Source organism: Lycorma delicatula, chromosome 10, assembly GCF_047948215.1.
Source record: "Lycorma delicatula isolate Av1 chromosome 10, ASM4794821v1, whole genome shotgun sequence".
Classification (NCBI taxonomy): Eukaryota; Metazoa; Arthropoda; class Insecta; order Hemiptera; family Fulgoridae; genus Lycorma; species Lycorma delicatula.
Window position 1 is genome coordinate 17,225,387 of NC_134464.1, and position 25,472 is coordinate 17,250,858.

The 25,472-nt window shown below is 28.6% G+C and overlaps 1 protein-coding gene across 6 annotated transcripts in view; it reads right to left on the minus strand.

Annotated features, from left to right (window-relative positions):
- The window catches only part of LOC142331399 (uncharacterized), an 807,446-nt gene that overhangs the window by 230,307 nt on the left and 551,667 nt on the right, over positions 1-25,472 (minus strand). Inside the window, exon 4 of one of the 6 annotated variants that reach the window (XR_012757985.1) lies at positions 5,984-6,082. The exons of the other annotated variants lie outside the window; for them this stretch is intronic. The gene's annotated coding sequence lies outside the window, so the exon portion shown is untranslated. Of the gene's footprint in view, positions 1-5,983; positions 6,083-25,472 lie in introns of those variants that run through there. 6 annotated transcript variants of the gene reach the window in all.

Below are 25,472 nucleotides of genomic sequence, written 5' to 3' on the forward strand. Positions count from 1 at the left end.
CTTTTTATTTTATGTTTCTTAGTCAAGTAACCTGAGGCAGATGCAGCGAGCCACACATACAATAACTGTGGCAGTGGCTGTGGTTCAGCAAAAGAACCGTAATTTGGTCGACTTAATCGGGTTACTTCCTAATTTCTATGTTGCATAAAATATAACTTTGATTGGTATGAATATAGCACTGACTTGACTTACAATTCCTTCGCAGTCTAAGGCATTCACAGTCACGAACGGTATTGTCAAATTTAGAGTAGGCGCGGGGTCCGCGGTCTCGATTAGTTAGTTTGAGAGAATCATGTTAGGTTGGATATGAAGATGTCCGATTGAAGCCTACGTAAAGGCAAACTTTTATTTGTATTTTACTAATATAAATCTCTGCCGAGGATTTACATTGGTGGCATTCCGACTGAGGCTTGACTGATGACTGTGAGATGTAATCAGTTTGAGTATCTAAAGACGACTTCCGTTAAAGCCCCTCAGTGCTCGGAACGGAGGAGGTAGTGTGACGACCGGTAACGGTCGTCAAGGTGAATGTCTTTCCCTGCGGAGTTGGGATGTGGTGGTTGAGCAAAAGCGGCGTATATATTCGCACCCCTTGAAAAAATCGGAATTAAAAACCCCGAAAATAAAAAATAGTTTTTAAGTATTTATTTGAAGAGTTTTACAAACCCAAATGTACTGAATATCTCGTTTACTATAGTCGTGGTTAGGAAAATTTACAATCATTGTATAAAATGTTTTAATTTTTTTTTATTCCCTTTAAAGGTCGGATTTAAAAAATCTAGAAATTGATCTAATGACATGAAAATTACACTCAACAAAAGTCTGATTGATTTAGCGAATAAAAAAGTATCAGGGTTACATAAATCCGGTTTAACTCTTGAAACTTGGAAAGAAACTCATATAATTTAGAAATTGATTTTTAGTTTTTCATAATCAATCGGTTGAAACCCAGCTCACATAGTGATACAACACTCGCAGTTCACAATTCATTAATTTTATGCCTCAACCAGTAAATCTCCACTACTACATTATATATATATATATATATATACAAAAATTTAATTTATCCAAAAAACTTCTCAGTTATGCCAAGACACATAGGTAAAAATTTAGTTGCGAAAGATCGAGTGGTTAATCCCGAACAAACAAAAACGCTCTTTCTCTTTATATAATAGTAAAGACACAATTAAAATATTTTCTTTTTACATAATTAATATTAACCTGTCAATAAAGTTTTAAAAAAACACTAGTTTAAAATTTAAAGGACATCTGATTCTTCTGGATTCCGTTCAACGTGTACGTAAATAAGCGATGAAATACTTTTCATTAACGCGTTCTAAATTGTGAATTATTTTGTAGTTATTTTATATATTCAGTACCTACTGGTTTTACTTTTAATATATTTATATTTAAAAAAACTAATATTAACTTCAACGTAACCTAATTTTTTTTATTTTTTATTTTATTAGTAATTGTGTATTTTGTGATGCTGTCTCTGATCTATCCAGGCAAATGCAAGGCAATTTGTTTTTTATTCGTGGAGTAGCATACCTTTATACATTCCTAACGTGATTTATATAATTTATTATTCTGTAGCTGTCAGAATAAAAGATTTATTTATTTAGTACATTATATGAAGTGAACTTGGCTAGAACCTGATTATGACATGGAAATTTGAAATAAATAAAATATATTATTTATTTTGGTTTTATGAGAAGTATTTATAGTTTATTGTGTGGCTTAAATTGATACATTTGTTTTACGTGTCGATTTTCTAGTAATTATCTTAAGGAGGTCATATATGGTCACTGTTCCATTTTCGTTTTAAATGTCGGTGTATAGGAAAACTTTCTAAGTAAATATATATGTAAAATTTCTAAGTAAAAATTCTAGTAAATCATATGTTTATTACGAATAATTATTTTGCAAATATAACAGTTACATAAATATATATATATACATATACGAGAAGTTATCTCTAAAGTAAAGACCTTTTATTGTAAAAAAAGTTATTCTGAAAACTAAAAATATTTTTTTATTTCTCTTAAACTACATACCTTATACTACTTTTCTATATAATCGCTACATGAATTAAGACATTTATCGTAGCGATACACCAGCTTTAATATATCCTCATCATACTCTTCTCCGCCAGTCCATTTAGCCACAGATTAACAGGATTATTAAGTTCATCGTCAACCGCGGTTGCTTGCCATTCAAAAATTCTTTCAATTTCTTTTTTGAAGTAATCAGAAGAAGCTAAGTCCGGACTATATGGTGGGTGATCGTAAATTGCCCTTCCAAATGTTCTCAGTGTATCACTTGTCGGACCGGCAACATGTCGACGTACATTATCGTGGAGCAGGACGATGCCGTCGATCAGCCGCTCACGTCACCGAGTTTGATTGGCGCGCCGTAAATTATGCGGAGTTTCGCAGTAGGCTTTTTTTTGCATTTATAGTCGTTCATATGGCATGAAATCAATCATCAGTATGCCAGACTGATCCCAAAAGACTGTAGCCATCAGTTTGCGTCCAAATGTTTGTGGTTTGACCTTTGTCGGTCTGGTTGGTGATTGAGGATGACGCCATTCACTTGACTAACGTTTTCTCTCAGCCGTGTCATACGAAATCAACGTTTGATCGACGGTAACGATCGAATTTAGGAACTCATCACCTTTTTCTGTGTAGCGCATCAAAAATTCCAATCCCATTCGGACTTTTCTGTGACGTTCCGTTAAGACGTGCGGCACCCAACGTGCACAAACCTTTCTGAAGCCTAAAAGATCATGAACGATGCGACCGATAACAGCTCTTGAAACATTTTAAAAAAGAAGGGGCAGATCGGAAATCGTTGAGCGAGGATCTTTTCTGATTTCATCATCGACGCCTTTCAACAAATCGTCGGTGATTATCGAGGGCCTCCAAGAACGTTCTTCATTGTTAACATTAATTTTGTTATTTCTAAACCTTTCTCGCCATTTTCAAAAATTTCTTTCATTCATTACATTACCACCACACTCAGCAACCAACTTCCTATGAATTTCAGCCGGCTTAACGTTTTGATTTAAAAAACGTATGAATTCACGTACTTCACAGTTGACGGCAACATCGATTTTCCCATTGATTTTATAACGTAATAATTTACACATAATCAAAGATACTACAACGCGACGACTTACAATCAACAATGCGCTGTGTACAATACTAGCGTCGCTATGAACGACACAGGTCCGCTAACCTTAAGGATAGAAATTTCCCAGCGGTGTTTACCTTAGAGATATCCCTCGTCTACACACACACACACACACACACAAACACACACACACACACACAAAAATATATATATATATATATATATATATATATATACATACACACAACCACACACTACGCACGCGCGCTCACACACTCACATGCACACAGTGTCTTCACGAATAGTAATATGCTTTTGTTTTAGTATCACTCGCCAATTTCCCCACTGACCCTATTAAAACTATACAGAACTTTTGACGAAGGTTCTATAAATGTTCTGTGAAAATTTCAACTTTCTAGGAATTATAGAAACAAAATGGTGGTTTTCAAACCAAATCATTAATTTCAGAAAAACCACATTTTTTATTCATTACAAAATAGCTGGCAAAAATGATTAAAAACAGATGATGTATGATTAACTTGTTTTATTCAGTTTGAACACCTGTTTAACAATACATCATCGGTTTTTAATCATTTTTACCAACTATTTTGTAATGAATAAAAAATGTGGTTAATCTGAAATTTATGTGTTTGTTTGAAAGCCGCCATTTTGTTTCTGTAAATCCTAGTAGGTCGAAATTTTCACAGAACATTTTTAGAACCTGTTAAAAGGTCTGTAAAGATTTACAGTGGGGTATTGGATGAGTTATACTAAACACTTTTTAGTATAACTCACCCAATAGGAATTAATTCCTATTGAATAGGAATTAGTAATTAATTCCTATTCGTGAGTTGTTGGTAACAATATTAGATGCAGCATAATTTGTGCGTTGCCGGTTTTGCCACTGGAATTTCATCGTTCTGCCAACTGGCCTTTTCCTTCTGTATGTATAATAGTGGTATTGCTTGGCAGGGAGGGTTTGCCTCACCAAAATCCGTAATATCACTTTCACTTTCTGCTTCTGAAAAGTCACTCATGTTATCGATAATGTTGTCTCTAATTACGCCGCGCCAGTTTCCGAGGGTCCCTGTCAGAACACTAGAAGCCCACGTATTCTATTATCTTGTAGGTTAGGGTTTACATGAGATAGTAAGTTATTGTTTACATGCGATGATTCGCCGTTGCTAGGAGTAACAACTTGTAGCTGGTCCATAGCAGCGCGCTATGGAAGGTTATGTCACTTATTTAAAAACAACACCGAGTAAAAATATTCCTTCTTGTGACAATACTTGGATAATAATACATAATATAGTCTATAGATAATATTGTCTACAATTTAATACCTGGTTATATGTATAAGATAAATTTTCACTAGAACTACATAGACACGTCTGTCTTACACAAAAATTGCTGTTGCAATATAGAATTAAATAAAAAAAAAAAAGAAAAAAAAAGACATATTTAAATAAAATGTGATGAATATTTTAAATTAAGTTGTGTGTACATGTGTATAAGCCGAGCATCAGAAAAAATTTGCATGGTGGGAAAATTCTACAACTATGTTGTTAGCTTTTTTAAAGAAATCTGAATTTGATTTTATTAAATAATTTTTGGCGTAATGATACATTAATAATTTTCTATATTTCACCACAACAATTCTGTTAATGCTGTAATAGCTATTAGTAGATTACATAGAAACAGAAATATTCTTATTCGTAGATTTAATCAAATATTTACTTTTTTCTTTTTATTTCATGCAGAAAAATGACGAGGAAAATAATTTTTAAGAAATTATGAGTAACTAATGTTCAAATTAACAAAGTTTTACGTTATATGTATACAAATTATATAGATTTAACACTAGTTCTAGCAATCTAAACAAGCATATGTATCAGAACAAATCAACCGACGGGGATCCAATAATTTTTGTAAGTTAAGTCATAATTTAGGATTTTTTTTATTATTTGATTTTTTTTTTTTTTAAAAAGAGGTAAAGATACTGAAGTAGTACAGCCATCTTGCTTAGCAAACTTGTCCAATAGTGACCTTCGTAATTTCCTAGATGTTGTCTCTTAGGAATTCCGATGTCTTTTAGATTTTTTTTTTTTTTTTTTTTATTTGATAAAAATCAGATATAACTTGTTTTTCTTACTATATACTATCGGATTTTTATATGTATACGTTTAAACTCACTTAGAAACCTCTGGTTTATAAGCTATTTTATTTTATACTATAATATATTCACTTAATTACTTTTATTGGAATAAAATTTATTATAAATAAAAATTTAATGTTTGTAAATTTCTTTAAAATAAAAATTAATATAAATTATTTATTGAAGTATAAAATATTTTTAACACCATAATTATTAATCGATTTAAAAATTAGATTTGACCTGTAATAAAACCGTTTACTTTAAATATTCAGAATATTTTACTTTTACGATTTTAAAAATCGAACCAAATTAATTAATAAATTGAATATGGGATATAAATTTCTAATAATAAGTTAAAATATGACACTATTTACATTTATTTTTAAGAAATACGATTTTTACATGGTATATAGATGTTGATGAATCTGTAGACGGAATTTTTAGAACTGCAAATAAGATATGAACGGATAATAAAAGTTTTGAGTTCAATGAAGTTTTAAATATGCAGCATCTTACTGTCTTGATGCAAGTTTTTTTACATATTTATAAATTTTTCTGTTCTTTTTGTACATTTTAGCACTATTTTAATTAACCTATCCATTTTGATCCATTTTGAAATATCCATTTTGATCATCCCTGAATTCATTTTGATTAGCTTTGGTGTGACTTCTGTACGTACGTATGTATCTTGCATAACTCAAAAACGATTCGCCGTAGGATGATGAAATTTTGGATTAAGAACTGTTGTAACATCTAGTTGTTCACCTCCCCTTTTGATTGCAATCGACTGAACTGAAAGCATCCAAAAACGTTCAAAATAAATAAAAAAATAAGATTTTGGATTTTTTCTTAACTGCAGTAATAGGCTCTTATTGAGAGGTTTTCAACGATTTATCATAAGTGTACTTATTTTCATTGGTTCTAGAGTTATAACCAAATGAAATTTTAGTTAATGAAATATTTGGATCTTATCAGGGGAAGGACATCGGTTCGAATCAGATTTCATCTCCTTTTTATTGACATTTGTTTTTTTTTTTTAATTTAATTATATTAATTTATTAATAATTATTAACCTCTAATTGTAAAACGATTTTTACCATAAATAATAATTCAATAATAAAAATATTAAAAAAAAAGAAATTGATAAAAATCAGAAATTATTAATTAAATATAATTTTATGTACTTTTCATTAAAAAAAAAAGTGTGTATATGTAATTTAATAGGCGTTCAAGGAAGTCATGTGGTGTTCACATCAGATTGTTTTCTCATTCTTTCGTTAAAATTTTTCCAATTATTTCTAAGACACCTTTATTATTCCCTACATCTTAATATAACACTTAGATATTTTCTCAAACATCTTATGTTATAACTGACATTTTCTTTTAATTGTTTATTTAGCGAATATTAATGTTGTTTTATTTCATTTTTTTACCGATTTCCTTGGCAGAGTGGTTCTCATTTCCACATTTCATCCGTTCGATACCCATTAAGCATACATAGTATTTTTCCGCACTTTGTAAACAATTTTATTATCATCCATTGGCAGCTGTTACATAGTGTCAACAAAATTAAATTCAACTTCTCTAAGTTGATTGATGTTAGACTTTACTCTTTTTCAAAACAATCACGGGCATTCAATATACTGTATATGTTTCGAAGGAACATACTAGTATTGTGGTTATTAATTTTGTCAAAAAATAATAATTTTTAATCTGTTATTTTGTCATGTAACCTAAAATTATTTTTATTGTTTTAGAGTATTTAATATTTTTTCTTTTGTTTAGACATCGATAGGCCTATTATTCCCTGTTCTCATTATTTGGGTAAATGTAAAATATATATATATATATATATATATATATATATATATATATATATATATATATATATGCATATATAAATTTTATTTCTTACCTAATGTATACGTTGCAATCTTTTCAACTAGTGAACAAAAAGTAATCCCTACCGTCCAGTGAAATAAGGATGATATGTATTACATGTAAATGAGATTTAATCTTCTACAGACTCAGGCCGACTATTTTTGAGATGATTGGTTAATTGAACCCCAAAATACCCAGTTATTTACTTCCTCGCATTCAAATCCATCTAAAACCAACTGAAGATTACTAGGATTTGAAAATTCAAAACCTTGGACTTTGAAATTCAGCTGTTAAGCAAGTGATTTGCAACACGACTTTATCACTAGACCAGCCCGAATGGCTATAAAATATATTATTAAACGCAAACTTTTTTCTGCAGTTTCAACTGTTGTTTTTTGATGAAAAATTATTTTTAAATAAGTAATATTATTAATTGACTTACTCGTTAGCCATTCGAAAAAAATTTTAAATCAACAATGTCAATAATTTTCTGCACACACAAATATAGACTTAGGATTTCGAACTTTGCCTGTTAAATACCAGTAAATATTTTAGTGCTTAAGCTTATTATGAATCAACCGGATACATAATAAACGGAATCGACCCAAGGCCAGTTTCTCCCGTATCAAAAAACATTGAAAATCTAATCGGATCCAAGAAACAGCTATTACAGACCTTAACACACAGAATTTGTGATGTGGAATAAATAGGAAAAATAATAAGAAAACGGAAAGGTTGATAAGAAAGACGGTCATTGGTATTGCAGTATAAGAAAAAAAACTATCCAGTACTATCAAACAATTCTCTATCAAATAGTTTTATTATCTGTAATCTCTAGAATTGTTGGAATACGGATAACATTTCAACAAATAAGAAAAAAGGAATTTGAGTAAATTTTTGATGATTGTAAATTTAAAAAGAATATTATCGTATGGCTACCAAGTTTAATGATAAATTTTAATGATACATTACGATTTTCCTTGGATATTTCGGAGATATAAATAACTATTTTAAATTATTTAGAGATATTAGTGTACAAATTTTAATCAAATAAGAAAATAACAATACAATGACTGTGAAATATAGCAGGAAAAAACGATTTAAATATTAAATTATAAAAATCTTCTTGATGAAACAAAGTTGTAGATGAGATTAAAAAAAAATTATTTTTCTGTCATAAAACCAGAATAGCATCTTTATACATGAAAGTAATTTATTATTTTTAAAAGTAAATTTTAGTATACGGAAAATATTCTTACGTAAAACCTTTACTAGATAAGATAATACAAAGTTTTTTTTTTTTTTTTACTTTTACTGATTTCATTAAATTAAACCACGTTTCTAACTTTCATTAAAGTTTAATTGGTAATATTACATGGGTAATATTTAATACAATTTTCCCACTACATTATATTAAGAAAATACCATCTATTTTATAAATTTAAAAAATAAATATTTAACAATATATTGTTTATGGTATACATATTTGTTTAATTTTGTTATTTTTGTTTACATAATATATGTAATATTACAATCAATATAAATGTAGATCGATCAGTCTTTTAAAATATATAATCTTTGGTCGGTAGAAATCGTGGTGTGTATGGAAACACGAAGTGTTAGCCAGTGGAATGTGCTCAATGATGTGCGTTGCTGTAGCAATGCCTATAACCAATAAGCTTAATAGTTTTTTCTATATAAGATGCTAATCTATATTTTACAGTGATTATATAAACTACGGGTGGTTTGTTAAAGATGTTCCTTATACAGTGTCTCTAAGTTTCCGTACAAAAATAAAATTAACATTTTTTAAAAAAATACCATTTTTATTTATATAATATGCTTTATATAACTACCATTGTTTTAAAAACACATTTTGATGCGTGCCTTTTATGTTAAAGAATATATAATCCCATAATTTTCCATACACAGGAAAAATAAAACCATGATGAGGCCATGGTGTAACAGAAAAAGATACAAAATATAAATCATCTCGTTTAGCACAACCGTGCTAAGCACATCTGAAGTATCTTGTAATGGCGTTGGTGATAAATTTCTTGAGAAAAATAGCGATACGTTCCTTGAGATAAAACCAATAATTTATATTATTAAATTTCTTAAAATTGTATTCATATTTATTTTAAAGATTAATTAAAAAGGTGTACATGTTACCGTAAAAAAACCGATATCTGGCAAATGTTGATATTCTCCGATAAATGTCGATACATACCAAATAATCAGTGAAACATCAAAATATTTTTTTTTATTCGAACCTTTACCGATATATGTCGACAAACACAGAGAAGGTCTAGTGGAGTTATCGAAACTATAACCAGAAATTAAAAAAAAAATAACCCAATACCTATCTCTAAGCTAAATAGATTACGAGAAATCCTCGAAAAAAACGAAGTTTTAATTTATGTCAAACATAACCTACGCTAACCTCGTCTAATTAACGTTAATATACAAATTGAATATGCTATTCTCCAACGCTACAGGGAATTAATCAAATTTACCGCATTTATAAAAAATGTTTTTAAAAGTTTTAGCATTTTATTAATACAAATGGCCAATGAGGATGTACAGAATATGTTAATTGTATGGATTCACAATAACGATAAATAAAGAAATAAATCAATGGTCACTAATCTATAAATAATAAATGTAAATATATAAAAATATAAATATAATACATGTAAATAAATTTGTATTGGGTGATTTTTTTTTAATTTCTAGCCATCTTTTCGACTACCACCAGAGCTTATCTATATTTGTTGATATATACCGGCGAAGATCCGAAAGTGATAATATAAGCAAATATTTCGATCTTTCACGATCGAAATTTATTATAATTTTAACATGTATATTGCACGTACAAACCAAACTAATTAAAAAAAAAATAAAACTAGATTTTAATTACCTTTTCGTAGTTTTGATAGAAAAAAAAGAATTATAAAATATTTATAAGAAGAAAAAATTTGTTTCAACATGTAAATCAACTGTTAAATACTCGTGTCTTGACATTTTAGTAATCTTAAAAAATTATAAAAAAAGATGAAAAAAGTTGGTTATCACATTAATAAAATTTGTGAAGGATAGATGAAATGGATAATTATGCAATTATAATATAAATAAATAGAAACGTATATGTATATATATAATAATACGCATGTATGAAACATTTAAGCCGGTGAACGTCGAAGAACGGTACCTTAACAGCATCTTAGAAAGAGTTGGTACGGCTACAACTCTTCGCCTTAGTATCAACTTGTCCAGGCAGGTGGGCAGCAGACATAAACCTACATTTTTTCGGTCCTCACTTAAGGAATGCGCCAGAGTGGTTTTTTTTATAGACCCACTAGAAGTCGTCCTGTCTCTCCGGCCTCTCTGGTTCAACCTAAACCTCTTCTCCGTACACGTTTCTTCCTTGTCCTCCTCACCTGCACACATCCTTCCACCTTTATTGTAGCTACACCTTTGACCATGTCACTCCGTTCGTAACAGCAACTTGTCTCTCTCTCTCTCTCTCTTTCGCTTTTTCCTCCCTTTTTTTACATCTGGTTCGTGTAGATGTGCTAGCGTGAACGTACGTTTGTTTGTACCTGTGTATAATATTTGAGTACGGTAAAATAAACTGTACAAAGTTTCATTCATTGTTTTAGTGTGCTCATTATATATTCACTTACTCTTTATTGCTGTTTGTTTCTCTTTTTCATAGACACCATACTTTAACGTATATCCCACCGGTTTTAAAATCTTTAATATATTCATCATTATTTTTGTGGAATTGTTTTGTAATGAGCTGTTATTATTAAATTGTTAAAGTATTATTTATTTTATAGTATTAATAATGTTTTTAACGTAACTATATATCTGCATATTTTTTCCTTTTAAGATTTTTTTCATTTGTGACGAGTTTTTATAGAAGTTAATATTTCTTGCGATTCATTCATAATCTCCTCCTAGTTTTCCTGTCATTTTAGAGATTCTTTTTTTAATCCTCGGCTTGTATAGATTTTAAAACGTTTTTTATTCAGGAAGTAGCCTTTCTGACTTTTTACCCTTAAACTTTTAATTTCTTTCTTTTATTTTTATAACCACTGAATTTTTATAGTTTCTAAATCTTTATTTCTTTTTATACATTTATTTTATTCTTAATAATTTTATAGTTTAGATTATCATACGGTTTTAGAATGAATACTATTCTTTTGTTTTTTTTTTTTAATTATGAAAATTTTTATATATTTTATACTGTAATCTTAGTAAACGTTTATACATAAACGATCCTCTTTATGTAGATTATTTATATTATTTTATTATAATTTTTTTTTTCATTACTGTTACATATTGAATAAATGTTGATGATTATAATTAATCATAAAATAATTAGTATATTCATATAATCGTTTCTCTTGTAAAAGTTCTCTTTCAATAAATTATCTAATTATCATAATCTATTTAATTGTTAAGTATGTTTTTTTATTCAAATTTTTTCCAACTGATTTCAAAAATAGTTTATAATATCTCTCTCTATACCTATAATATAAATATTTTTATTTAATTTATAATTCTATTTTCTGAAATTAAATTTTAATATACACTTTTAGTAGTTTATGTTTGATAAAAAATCTGGTTAATTTTCCGGGTATTAAAAAAAAATTAAAAAATAAGAGCCAAAAACCAGAATATATATATTTTTGGGTATTAAGGAACACATTTTTTTAATATTCATGTATAGGTTAAGCTTAATAAATTTTTTTAATTAAAATTTTCTCAAAATCATATACCTTCTTCATTAAAGACTGAAATAAAAAAATCAAATTTAAAAAAAAAATTTTCTTCATTTTACGTTTAGAGTTTATAATTTAAAAAATCGTAGATATTTCTTCATAGTTCTATATACTAAACATAAATTTTCAAAAATAATTAATAAATATTTAAACGGAAGGATGATAGAGCAAAAGACAAAACATTTATTTAAATTTTAAAAGGTGGGGGTTGATTTTTTAAAAAAAAATGCGTTGTATTTATCAAATTTGCTTTAGTAAAGTTTTCTCTTAATGTCTCTGAAGAAAATCGAAAAAATATCTCTATCGCTTATGGTTCGTTTATTGTATTTTGCAATCTCCCCTTAACGAATTTTAAAAAAATTAAATATTTTAAAAAATATTTGAAAAAAAATTAATATTATCAATGCTCCATATACAGAAATATTTGAACTAAACTTGAATAAAATCGTTTTGTCAGTCTTCAGATATAAAGCCAAAAGCAGTGCGACAACAACATACCTAAATATGTCTATAGGGTCTAGCTGAAGTAAATTGGATCCTAAAACGTAAAATTTTGCAAAAAACCCGATACCCCATTTTGGATATGATCACCATAATATTTCCTTTAATATAGTCATTCTAGCTATATTCGCCGGAAAAGTTAAATGCTAATAACTTTAGTTTCATTATGCACTTATAAAAATAAAAAAAAAATCTTATAAAACGATATAAATAAAGGCAAAAAAAAAATTAATTTTTATATATTTTAAATATATGTGTGATTTAAAAATTATATAAAAAAATTAAGATTAATTAAATATTACATAGTGAAAATTGAATCATTTTCCAACATTTTATGATCAATTCAATGAATAAACTTTAAAACTTTGCGTACCAATATTATAAAATTTAATACCATGATAGAAATTCCAAGCTTGACCACGATTTGAACACGGGACAATACCGATGAAAAATCAATATTATTACTGTACCGCAGAGTACGCGGAGTTCATGTTTAAATATCAATTATTACAATTGCATGGAAATATTATTTTATGGGGAGAAAACTGGAGAATGAATATGGCTTAAAGTCGGTAATTTTCAATCAAATCCTTCACAGAATTTATTTTTGGCAACACAGTTGTTCCTGATTTTTTTTTTTTTAATAATTGATTGTTTGGCAGCAATCACAGTTTTTATCTTAAAAACAAAATGTTGATCCTATAGACATAAAAATTATGACTGTTATATAAAAAAATTTATATGTATTATTGCCAATTATTCCAGTGTTTTTTTTTTCAACATTTGCCAAAATAAAAGTCATTTGCCAAAACAGCCAATTTGTTAGGCAGATTGCCCATAAGTTGATTGGTACAATATATTAGTTTTTTATTATTATTTTTTTTTAAATATCTTTTTATAGTTGGCCAAAAAATTGGATCGTTTATCAAAATTTTAAATTTTTTATTAAAATCAAACTTAATTCACATTCTAGAATAACAAAAAGTAAATTATTAAATACATTTCTAATTCCTAAAATCAAATAAAAAAATGTAATATAACTGCACAGGTAGAAATTATAAAATAACTTCAATTTCTTTTTTATTTATTCTGTATAATAATTAGTTAATACAGTTTTTATATATTATATATACATACATTTTTTGTCTGTTTTGCTTCAATAAAAAACGTACGATTTTAAAAAGTGTTTACTTACTATTATTGGTTGTAAATATGTTAATTAATTTTCTCAGAAATAAATTTTCTACAAGTTTTGTCACTAAATCTTCCAGATTTACTAATCATTTAACAAATCTATTCTATTACAAACCTAAAAACCACTTCGGTATTGAATTTTGTGTTCTACGTCGGATATTTTAAAAACTACTGAAGTTACAGTTTCTGATTTATTCTATTTCCCATCTCAAATTACATAAGAAACCACCCACTTTACTCCTTAATTTTGTTCACAAAAATTTCATTGGGGCTTCTTCTTATTAGAAGATCTGAAATTCAGGCGAAATCTTACGTTAGCGTTTCCAGACCTATGTTTATATGAACGTTTTTTTTTAAATATTTTTACCCGTAGAACATGCCCTTCAATTTCTCCATTCTTCGTAGGATACTCTGTATACAAATAAACATTACTGGATTTCTACAAAATCTGGTAAAAATATTTTAAATATTTATAATGAACTAGTTAGAAAAAAAAGTAAAAATATGAGCAGAATTATAAATAATCTTCTCTTTCTATTAATAATACTCAAGATTCTTTACAGGCTTATTTAAAATAACTTCTAAGAAAAACGTTTTATACTTTTCTGTGTAATTAAATATTTTCCGGCTGGTTTTTTCCGTTAAAAAGACTGAGTATTCTAAGAATCGTTTAACAAATTGATAAGAATCTTAACATGAGAAACTACTTATTCCTAAAAATGGTACAGATCTTCCCAATAAAAATACCACATGCCAGGAAAAGTAATGAGTAAAGAGATTTCCCAATTCTTTTCCTTATAATCAAAATATCGTTTTGTCTAACTACATATTAAGCCTGTTTAAGATAACTTTAAACCTTAGTAGTGATGCTTAGGGACTCGATGTCTAATAAATATCGTTATAAAATAAATAAATAAATCTTTACGTTTGATCGGTACATAATACTCGTAATACTTCTAGTATACTCGTATAACTGCAAAAGTTTGTGGTGGTTCTATGCGTTTGCATCAGGATCACGCAAGAACCAAACGACTGATTGCTTTCAAATTTTCAGAATACATTTGTGTTATCCAAGGAAAGATTTTAAACCATACATCAAGGTCCTAGTTATTAGGGATTACGTTGTGAATTTTTCCACTTGAACGGCAACCTAATACCGGTTTTGGTTTAATTTTTTGGCATAAAACATAATAGACCATGCGTTTTATAACGCAACCGATTATTCAGCTCTATATCTTGATCCCTTTCCGAGATATAAGGTATTTCAGGGTAATGGAAACGGGAACCAAAAGAGATATTTTCGTCTACAGCAGGAACTTTTATGTCAAGAACCAGGGAAACGTTGGAGGAAAAAAGAATTTTTCAGTCTCTGATTGTTATCAGTATTTCTCTTACAACCATTTCTTTCACGCAAAAACTACTGAAATAATTTTTGCATGAACATAGTTTTTATACATGTAAAAAAATATCACTTATGCCGTTACGAAATGTTTCACCTTTTCAAGATGGTGGCCATATTAACAGATTGCGATAACAACCGGATTATTTTTCTTGTAGATATTCAATTTTATATCATTAAACCGATGAGCAAATCGAATTTGGAGACCAAATGCAGAAATTGAAATTAAATTTTCTATAAAAACTCTCTCTTCTTTTAATTTATAGATATCTCTTTCGGTTAGCGAGAGAAGTAGCTTTAAAGGTGCGACGGTGTACGGCTCGCACCGTCCACCGTTGGATGCAGTGTGAGCGATACGAAGAGCCGCGACTGGCTGCATCTGCCTCCGGTTGCTTGATTAAAAATCATAAAATAAAAAAATGAGGAAAAGTATAGTCTTCTCCTTGTGGGTAACACTGAGAATCCAAGTACGAAGGGTAACCAGTTACAGCTACTATGATGATAGCCGAATAATCTGAAACTCTGATACATAGATCACTTAAAATTTCGAAACCTATGCTGACTAAACTAGCTTTTATAAATTGAACAGGCTTTAACTCTTATTTATCAGTATTATTCTTACAATATGAAGATAATAAACACAGTAAGGGTCCACAATATGGTGTTTGTGCATCAGTTTGCTATTTACTTTTTTTAGTTCTTTTATTTAAAATTTTAAGTAAAATTTTATAACCAATAAACATCAAGACGTTAATGTTAAAGGTATACATAATCTTATTCAAAGTAACAGAAATGTAAGCGATTTCAGTTTTTGAGACATCGTGTTGCTTATTTTATCTTGTTAATATTGGAAAATTAATTTAATTTAGGAAAATAAATTTTCGAATCAGATTTATTAATGTTGAATTTGAATGTAATAAATTTCGAAACGAAATCCTTTTTAAAAGTTTAAACGTTATCAGTTGCTTTGTTAATTAGACATTTATTTTAATTGCACACATTTTATTATAACAAAAAGAAAAAGAAATTGTTTTTCATTATATTATTCTCCCAAACGTAAAAGTGTTCCGAAACCATCCGGTTGAAAATAGATGCGGGTTTTAACATATCAAGTATCATGTAAACCATTACTTTATTTTAATCGTTAGATTTGTGTAAATATATTATTTAAAAAAAAAAAAAAAACTTTATTTTACTGAATAACTAGGATTTGAATTAAAAAAATGATGTAGATACTATATGAATTCCTTGTACGACTATTGAATTACATATGCACATTTTTTGCTGCACTTCAATTAAACTGATTTCATTTGAAAGTGAGATACAATCCTCCAATTCTTTAATGCAGTAGACAGTTACACAGTTGTACTGGGGTGGGTACCACATTGCATAACTGTTTTTGTGGTGTCCCTATCAGCATTTTATATATTAATTTTTTTTTCACATCGGTCAAGAGAACCTGTCGGACCTGTAATTATACACATATCCGTTCGAATCCGACTTCATATACTACTATTTTTCTTCAACGTATTTTTTAATTTAAATATATTGATTTATTAATAATTATTACCCTCTATAAAAATTTTGTAATTAAAGTGAAACGTTCATAAAATTTTATTTCACTAATAACTTCTGATATTATTTCATTTTTTTTTTTTTACTGTTATTATCGAATTATTATTTATCGTAAAATCTTTTTACAATCGGAGATTAATAATTATTAATAAATCAATATAATTAAATTTAAAAAAAAGTTCGAAAAGGGAGATGAAGTCGAATTTGAATCGATGTGCTTTCCCCTTGTAAGATCCAAATATTTCAAAAATTAAAATTTTATTTGGCTATAACTCTGGAACCAATGAAAATAAGTACCATTTATGATACATCGTTGAAAAGCTCTGAATGAGGGCTTATTACTGCAGTTAAGACGAAGTCCAAAATCCAAATGATTTGCATTTTTGGCATTTTTGGACACTTTTGTTCTAGTTGATTGATATCAAAATGAGAGGTGCACAACTAGATGTTTCAACAATCCTAAATTCAAAATTTCAACATCCTACAGCTAATCGTTTTTGAGTTATACGAGATATATACGTACGTACAGATGACACCCCCAAGGAAGTCAAAATGAATTCACGGTTTGTCAAAATAGATATTTCCGTTTAAATCTGTAAATCAAAATTTTTCGCGATCACAATACTTCGTATAAGGAAGTAAAAATTAAACTAAAGAAATTTTCACCATATATATTATTTACAGTTATAAATTTTTAAAACCATATTTGTTAGTATGTGATCATTTTATATTTAAATAAATTATATTATTACATTAAAATTAAACGATAATAAATAGAGTAAATTTATTAAACGAGTTATTGAAATCTGAGTCTTGACGAATTTTATTTTATTTTTTTAGTGTAACAGGATATGTAATTTAGGTGTACAGGTAACAAAATAAAGTAAAATAAAATAGAAATATAAACTGGAACTTGTACTGAATTTATTTCATTTTATTTCTTTCTTAAATACTTCTCTCAGCACGCTACGCAACATTCTTTAAATAATTTATTTAAACAATTTTTCCTTCATTAGTGCTATTATTATTAGAATGTTAGTATTAATAATTAATAGTATCTCTATAATTTCTGAGTGTTAATTAAATAATAATAATTTTTGTTTTTTTAAATTGATTCGTAATACTCAATTTAAACATTTACAGAAATATTTTGATTAGTTAAATTAATGTCACTTAACTCTTTAAAAATGACAGACATCAGTAAATACTTTTATAAACTTGTTTACTAGAGCTTTTTCTAGTTTTTTTTTTTGTAAAATAAAAGTTAACAAAAAATAAATATTAATTGTATTATATTTATTACACGACTGCCCAAAAAGGAATTCAATGTATATAAGGTGTATGTATGTTTGTTTAACCGTAGGACTTGAACGGCAGAGCCGATTTAGATGAATGTCCCCGCGTTGGAATCCTTACGTTACGAAAAGTGTCATAGGCTATATAAATATATTTATATTTATGTAATTGTGGAGATTTTCCGATTGAACCACAAACTTTAATGAAATGAAATAATGAACTATGAACTGTGAGTCTCTATCACTGTGTGAGCTGGGTTTGAACTGAGTGATTCGAATTAATCGAATGAATAATATTACAACAAAAAAAAAGTAATAGAATTTTATTTACGTTATATAATATTAAATATACTTAAAAATGTTTTGTTTAATATTAATGAGATTCCCGTAGGGTCTGCGTGTGACGTTAGAGTTGTGAGGTGTTGCGAGCACCTCGTGCGAGGGTACACCAATCATTACCATTAATTGGTAACAAACTGGGTGCCCCTGGGACACTTTATTTGAGTGGTGCAATGGGGTACTCTTATAATATCTCCACAATAAATCGTCCGATTTTAAAAATTCAAACAGGGTATTTGTTAGTAGGTTAAATGGTAAATTTTGCATGCATTAGGTACACTTTGATCTAACTGATACGGTTATTTGGAAATGTTATTATATCTTTGTAACCAATCTTCCTATTTATAAAATTCAAACGGTGTATGTACTAATAAAATACAAAATCACGTTGGAACCAAACCAGAAAAAAAATTAACTAATATACTTAGAAATGGACCGTATTACACGACTGCCCAAAAAGGAGTGTAGCGTATTTATGGTGTATGTAAGTATGTTCCACCGTAGCAAGTCAATGGCTGAACCGATTTATATGTATGACCCTGCGTTGGAATCCTTACGTTATATAAATATAATCCTTACTATATAAATATGTACAGATATTTATAAATACGTATATATATATATATATATATATATATATATATGAACTTTGCGATTCTATTGGAGTTGATGTTATGGCTTTGGAATTCTCCTGACAGATTTCACGGGTGGTTTGACATTACCTTTCCAATGTGATTAATTGAAACTCATTAATTAATTGAACTCTTGACGAAAGTTCTAAAGTTCTAAAATCAGCTGATTTTCGCAGCCGAGAAAAATTAAAAAAAAAAAAAAAAAAGCGGATAAAAATGTATGTGCCCCATAGTTCGATCCCATAGGTCCAGATAAGTTTTAGAATCGTTGAATATAATGGCAGTTTATTAGACAAAGCCAAAGGAGGACGTCTATCCAACAACCAGAAAATTTCCTTGAACTTTATTTCAAATTCCTTCTATTTTTTATGAACTTTCCTCGTTAGTCGACGGTCGAGGTTAGACCTAGGTTCTTCACACACTCTAAGTTTGCGGAATTACAACGCCATTAAGGTGGACCTGTGGGTAGTCACCTCTCTTCATCTTGAATGTCACAAGGTTCGATTTTGCTTGGTTAATATCCAGGTATTAAACCATTCTTGTGTTGACCTGTATTTTTATTAATATCTTCGGACTGGCATAATATAGATTCTTTAAAAATATTTAATAAACAAAGTCTGCATTTGTGACATTAATTGCGTTAAATCTGTGTACATATTATAAAAATAAGAAGGGTAGTTTTCGCCATTTAAAAGTTTTACCTTTTTGTATAGCAGTCGTACAAAATTAAGCTTTATTACCATCAAAGTACTGAACTTATTAAGATATTTAAAATTCCGAAGTTTTATGTCGATTGAATTTAGTGATGAGAGGATGTTGAACATTATTTCTGAACAAATTTTGTCTCATACCTTAAAAACCCGTTGACCAACAAATTTTTAAACTCAGCACAAATATTTTTATACATATTTCCCAGCTACGATCTGATTTTCGATCCCATCTGACGTGAGACATAACAGTACCCAAATTGTAGTTTTTTTTTAGACAAGTACAAATTTTTAGCCTTGTTGAATAACATTGCAGCTAATCAAATTAATTTATTGATGTAAATAATTTCTCCAATGAATAACCGTTTAAGCTCAAAAAAAAAAAAAACAAGGGAACTGAATGGAACCCGTATATAAATATCAATTTTTTAAACTTTTCTAGATTTAAAATCCAAATGTATCTTATATTAATGTAAACATCTTTGGAACAGTTTTTTAAAAAATAGGAGGTCCCATGGGATTTGACTTCAAAATATTTTTGAAATACTTATATCTGATATTTTGTTTTTCAAATTGTAGTTGTTATTAAAACTGTTGTACGAGGTAGCTGTCGAGGAAATTAAAAAATACTTTTTTACAAATAACTGTCATTGTTTTATTTTAGCAATTATTTTCTTGAAAGACTAAATTTTTAATAATAAAAATTTTTTCTATCTTTTACTAAGAATATTAATTCTTTTTTTCACTTATACTTTTAATATTCTATAATTTTAAAAGTAAAAATGCAATTTGTTCAAGAGTTTTAATTCGGTCCCAAATTTTTTATTAATATTTTTTCTCAATTCTGCTCTAAATATTGCATAATTAAGTTGTTAAATTTAAAACTCGTAAGGAGTATTTAAGATAAAAATGTGTCAAGGATAAATTCGGAAAGGTTTTACCAATTTTTAAAAAAAATTACTTTCAAGTCAGATGAACCAGTTATTGAGGATATTTTATTTTTCAAAAGAAATTCATCCGGTAGTCCTGTTTTTTGTTGCTGGATAAAAAAAGTGAAAGATTTTTTTCAATGATAAAAACCCTTGTACGTCGATGATTTGACGAATAGTTTGCCATCATGCTAATATTTAGATTGTAATTGAATAATAATAAAAATAATAATAATAATAATAATAATAATAACAATAATAATAATAATGCAGTTTCAATTCAATTTAATATTCAAAATAAAAATTGAGTACAAAAAATTATACATATATTCTAAAGAGAATATCCTATATTCTAAAGAGCCTAAATCAGCCACGATTGCCGTCTGTGTCATTTTTCTGCAGTACTTTTATCAAGATTTAGTTTTCTTGTCTTTGCAATTCTTGAAATTTTTTTACTTTCCCATCTAGATAACTTTGTACTAGAGCTATATTTCTAGAAAGAAAAGAATTGAAATCGGTCCGATTTGGGCATATGAGGTTTTCACAGGACTTGACCCTCTTGACCTTTTGGCACCTAAAAAAACCAAAAAACCAATATGATGGAAATTTTCCGGTTAATGTTCGTATGAGCGTGTGTTAGGTACTCGCCTCTAAATCACCTAATATCTTCAGAACTACTGGACCGATTCGGACTAAACTTGGTCAGATTTCCTCTTTATATATGGCGCATTGATGCCATTAAATTTTCAACAGAAAAGGTCAAGGGAAGTGAGGCTGTAGCGCAAGGTCACCCTCAGTATCTAGAAATTTCGCATAATTAAGGACATATTTTTTTTAGGCACATTTACTAACAATTAAAAAATATAAATTTTTGCAAAAAATATTTTTTGCAAAATCCCACATATAACCCAAAAAATTCTCTAAACTATTGCTTTGTTGTGACGATACAGGTGAGCAGTGGAATTAAATAAATGAATAATATTTAATGTAAAAAGAAATAGCTTGGTTTGTCTGGGTCTCATACTCGATTAACTCAGCTCGGTTAACTCAGTACCTAGTGCGTTAAGCTTTGCAGCAACATTAGTCTACCGACTGCACAAACGAAATTTGTTCTATGTAAGTTGTGAAATTATATTAATTTAGTTAGTGCCCATCATCGCCACTAGTACCGTTACACCTGCATGGATTGATTCCCGCGGTATGTGCGCGGGCTTTAGTTAGAATCATTGAATTATATAAACGAATAAATCTGATGTGGACACTATATGACTTCCTTGTACGCCTATTAAATTACATACACATTTTTTTTTTAAATGAATAGTACATAAAATTTCTTTAGTAACTTCTGATGTTTTTCCATAATTTTTTTATTTTTTATTATTGAATTATTATTTATCGTAAATTTTTTTACAATCATATGTTAATAATTACTAATAAAAAATATTTTTGAATGAAATAAAAGTTAAAAAAAAAGATGATGAAGTTTGATTCGAACCGATGTGCATTGTAAGATCCAAATACTTCATTAATTAAAATTTAATTTGGCTATAACTCTGGAACGAATGAAAATAAGTACCACTTACTATATATCATTGAAAATCATTCAATGAGGGCTTATTACTGTAGTTAAGAAAAAGTAAAAAATTAAGATTTTTTTTGGATTTTGGGATTTTTTGAACAGTTTTGGTCCAGTCGATTGCAATCAAAATGAGAGGTGAACAACTAGATGTTACAACAATCTTAAATCCAAAATTTCAATATCCTACAACTAATAATTTTTTAATTATGCGAGATATATACGTACGTACATACAGACGTTACGCCGAAACTAGTCAAAATGGATTCAGCGATGGTCAAAATGTATATTTCCGTTGAAATTTGAAAACCTAAACTTTTCGTGATTACAATCCTTCCTTTACTTTGTACAAGGAATTAAAAAATATTATATTTAAATAAAATTATAAATATTTTAAATTATGTGCAACTTTTGCCTTGTGACTGGAAATTCCCACAAATTTGTTGTCAGCTTTTTTTGTATGGGCAGTGATTTTGTAAGTCTATCAAAATTTAAAGTAAAAGTAAATCTGTAGACAGAGTTTAAATTAAAAACACCTTCTAAAAGTAATAAAACCTTTTTTATCAAAGATTTCTCAAAGTAGATATATAAAGAAAATTTTTACATATTATTTTTTGATACAGAATTCTTTATATGTAGTTTTTATTTTTGTTAATATTCATTAAAAAATTTCAATATTATATTTGAATAATGTATTTATTATATTACTAATAGAATGCAATTTTTTTTTTAAATTATGTCTCCTATAATAAGATAAATAGAAAGGTCCAAGGGAAAGTAATAATATGTGTATGTATATGTGCGGGAATAAGAATGAATGAGAGACAAATAATAGTAGTGAATGATAGTGAAGTGAAATTAGAGTAATTGAATATATATATATATATATATATATATATATATAATGATTAAATGAATGAATATTAAAACAGATTTAATAATCATTTATGATAAATTTATTCATTATTTTAAAGAATATGAAAACACTAAACACTTATACACCAGAGGCTATATAAAGAAGACAAATACGCCAGATATTTAGTAAAAACATGTACGTGTGTGTTTGTGTGAGCTTGTGTATGAGGTTATAAAATTTACATATTACTTTGCATTCCGGGTGCATACTACTACTGTATATGTGTCTGTTTTGTTGTTGTTGGCGGCTAAACTGTACTCCTCTCTTTTGCTGCGCGTACCGTCCTCAAACAAATTCCATCCATGACCTATACCAACTTCCAGTAGCGCGCGCCATAGCTGCGTATGAGAAGAGGTGAACACAGGCAGCAGCGGCGTCGGTACCATAATAATAGTAACATTAGAAGAGTGGCAGTGGGGTGTTGTACAAAAAATCGATCTTATTTAAATTTTATTCAAATGAGAAGCCGACACCGCTCGCTGACTGACGGCAAACAGCTTGTAAAAGCACATAGCTGCTTCTGCTTGTGCTAGTAGAGAGTAACTTTGACCCAGAAAACTCTACGTGAATACGTAAAACACCTCATCTATCTGCCCGTACAATCTTTCTTCCCCTTTCTTGTTCTTCTTATTCTTTTTCTTGTTACCTATCTTCTTTAATATTTCTTCAAACTTTTTATAGTTTTAATTTTTTTTATTTACATATTACTACTTCCTTATTTAACCGTTTTTAACAAGATATATTTGTACCCTTTTCAGTGGCGGCTCGTATCTAAAATTAGTTGGGGTGCTGCTCCACAAAATTTTTTTGTGGACCTTTTCAAGGCCGTGGTTAAAGTTTTCTGTAAAGTAAAAGAACCGACAAAAAATGAATCAAATAGAATAGCTTGAAGCAGGATAATAATCTAATTCCACACTTTATCACATTCAACAATATGATACTATTTTTATATAATAATATATAATTATTATAATATTATATAATATTTTTTAGTATTATTAGATAAAAACTTAACAAAATATCCGGTTAAAAACATTGTAGTCCAACGGTGCTTAATTTAAATTTCTATGTACACAGAAACAAATACATAATTACTGTTTACTAATTACCTTCTCTTTCACCCTTCCAGCGTATTTATGACAGATTTGGCAATCATAGAACCCTTGCTTTCCACAATCTTCTGATTACAACTAAAAAAACCAATAAACCGCTTTCCTATTCCTTCCACCAACTATACTAGAAAAGGGAATGAACAAGAAACATTTCATACACACTCGGAGTAGAAAAAAACTACTTTCCACCAGCGCGCTAGGGTCGGCACTGGGGGAGCGAAAGTGCTCTCTCTCCCTAGCAGCCTCGCGTGCAGCTTCCTATGTGCGCATACGCACAACAGCCAAACACCACGCCGCTGGAACTGTGAAGCGCATAGTTCCATACAAAGATTTTTCTATCTTTTTCATAAACTGGTAGATGGGTTACACATTGAGCTTAAGGATTATGTATTATAAAAGTATAAAGAAAGAAAAAGGCCTCATATTAAATATCGATAATTTCACATTAAATCGATAATATCAAATGGAAATAGGTGGTGCTGCAGTTCCAAAGTGCCTATACGGGAGCCACAAGTTACTCTTTTATTAAAATGTACGTATACATATATATCGTTAATTGATAAAAAAAAAAAAATAAAATTTGGTTAATTTGACATTTGTTAAAAAGGAAGGTATGTTGGGTAAAGTTAAAAAATAAAAAAAACACACAGCTAGTATTTGCCAAAAGAAATTGGACTTTAATGAGAACAACTTGATATGAGTTAATTATTATAACCTTAAAAACTACTTAATACATCAGCTGAAATCAGCGTCTGAACAATGATAGTTAACTGAAAAAATACATGAGTACACGCTTCTAAATACAGATTTTTACAATATACGTTTTTGACAAAGCCTGAAGGATAACATGAAACACCTTAGTTTTAATTATAACTTTAGAAAAATATGACATCAATAAACATAATATATCTGAAAACTATTGCATTACTGACAAATGCTGTAATATTGAAAAATTAGTAATGAACAAATGTCATAACCTTAGAAAAATAAATTAAAGTAAATCTTGATTGGCATTGGCCTTTCCTGATTTATGAACCACAAACTTAACGTTAAATAATGTAAAAATGTAATTTTAGTTGACGTAGAAAAATACACAATAATATTACAGTACAAAAGAATTAATTACAATATAATCACACTGAACTTAATTGAGCACATGAAATGGGTTGCAGCTGAATTGACAGCCTTCTGTAAGTGACCTGTCGTGACTGTACTAAAGTGAAATTGAAACTTGAACGGCATAGGTAGGATGAACTGAATGTTCCACAAATTTGAATGATAACATAAAGGTTTAACGTAATGAGTAAAGAAAAACTGAACTTGCCTGTAGCACACA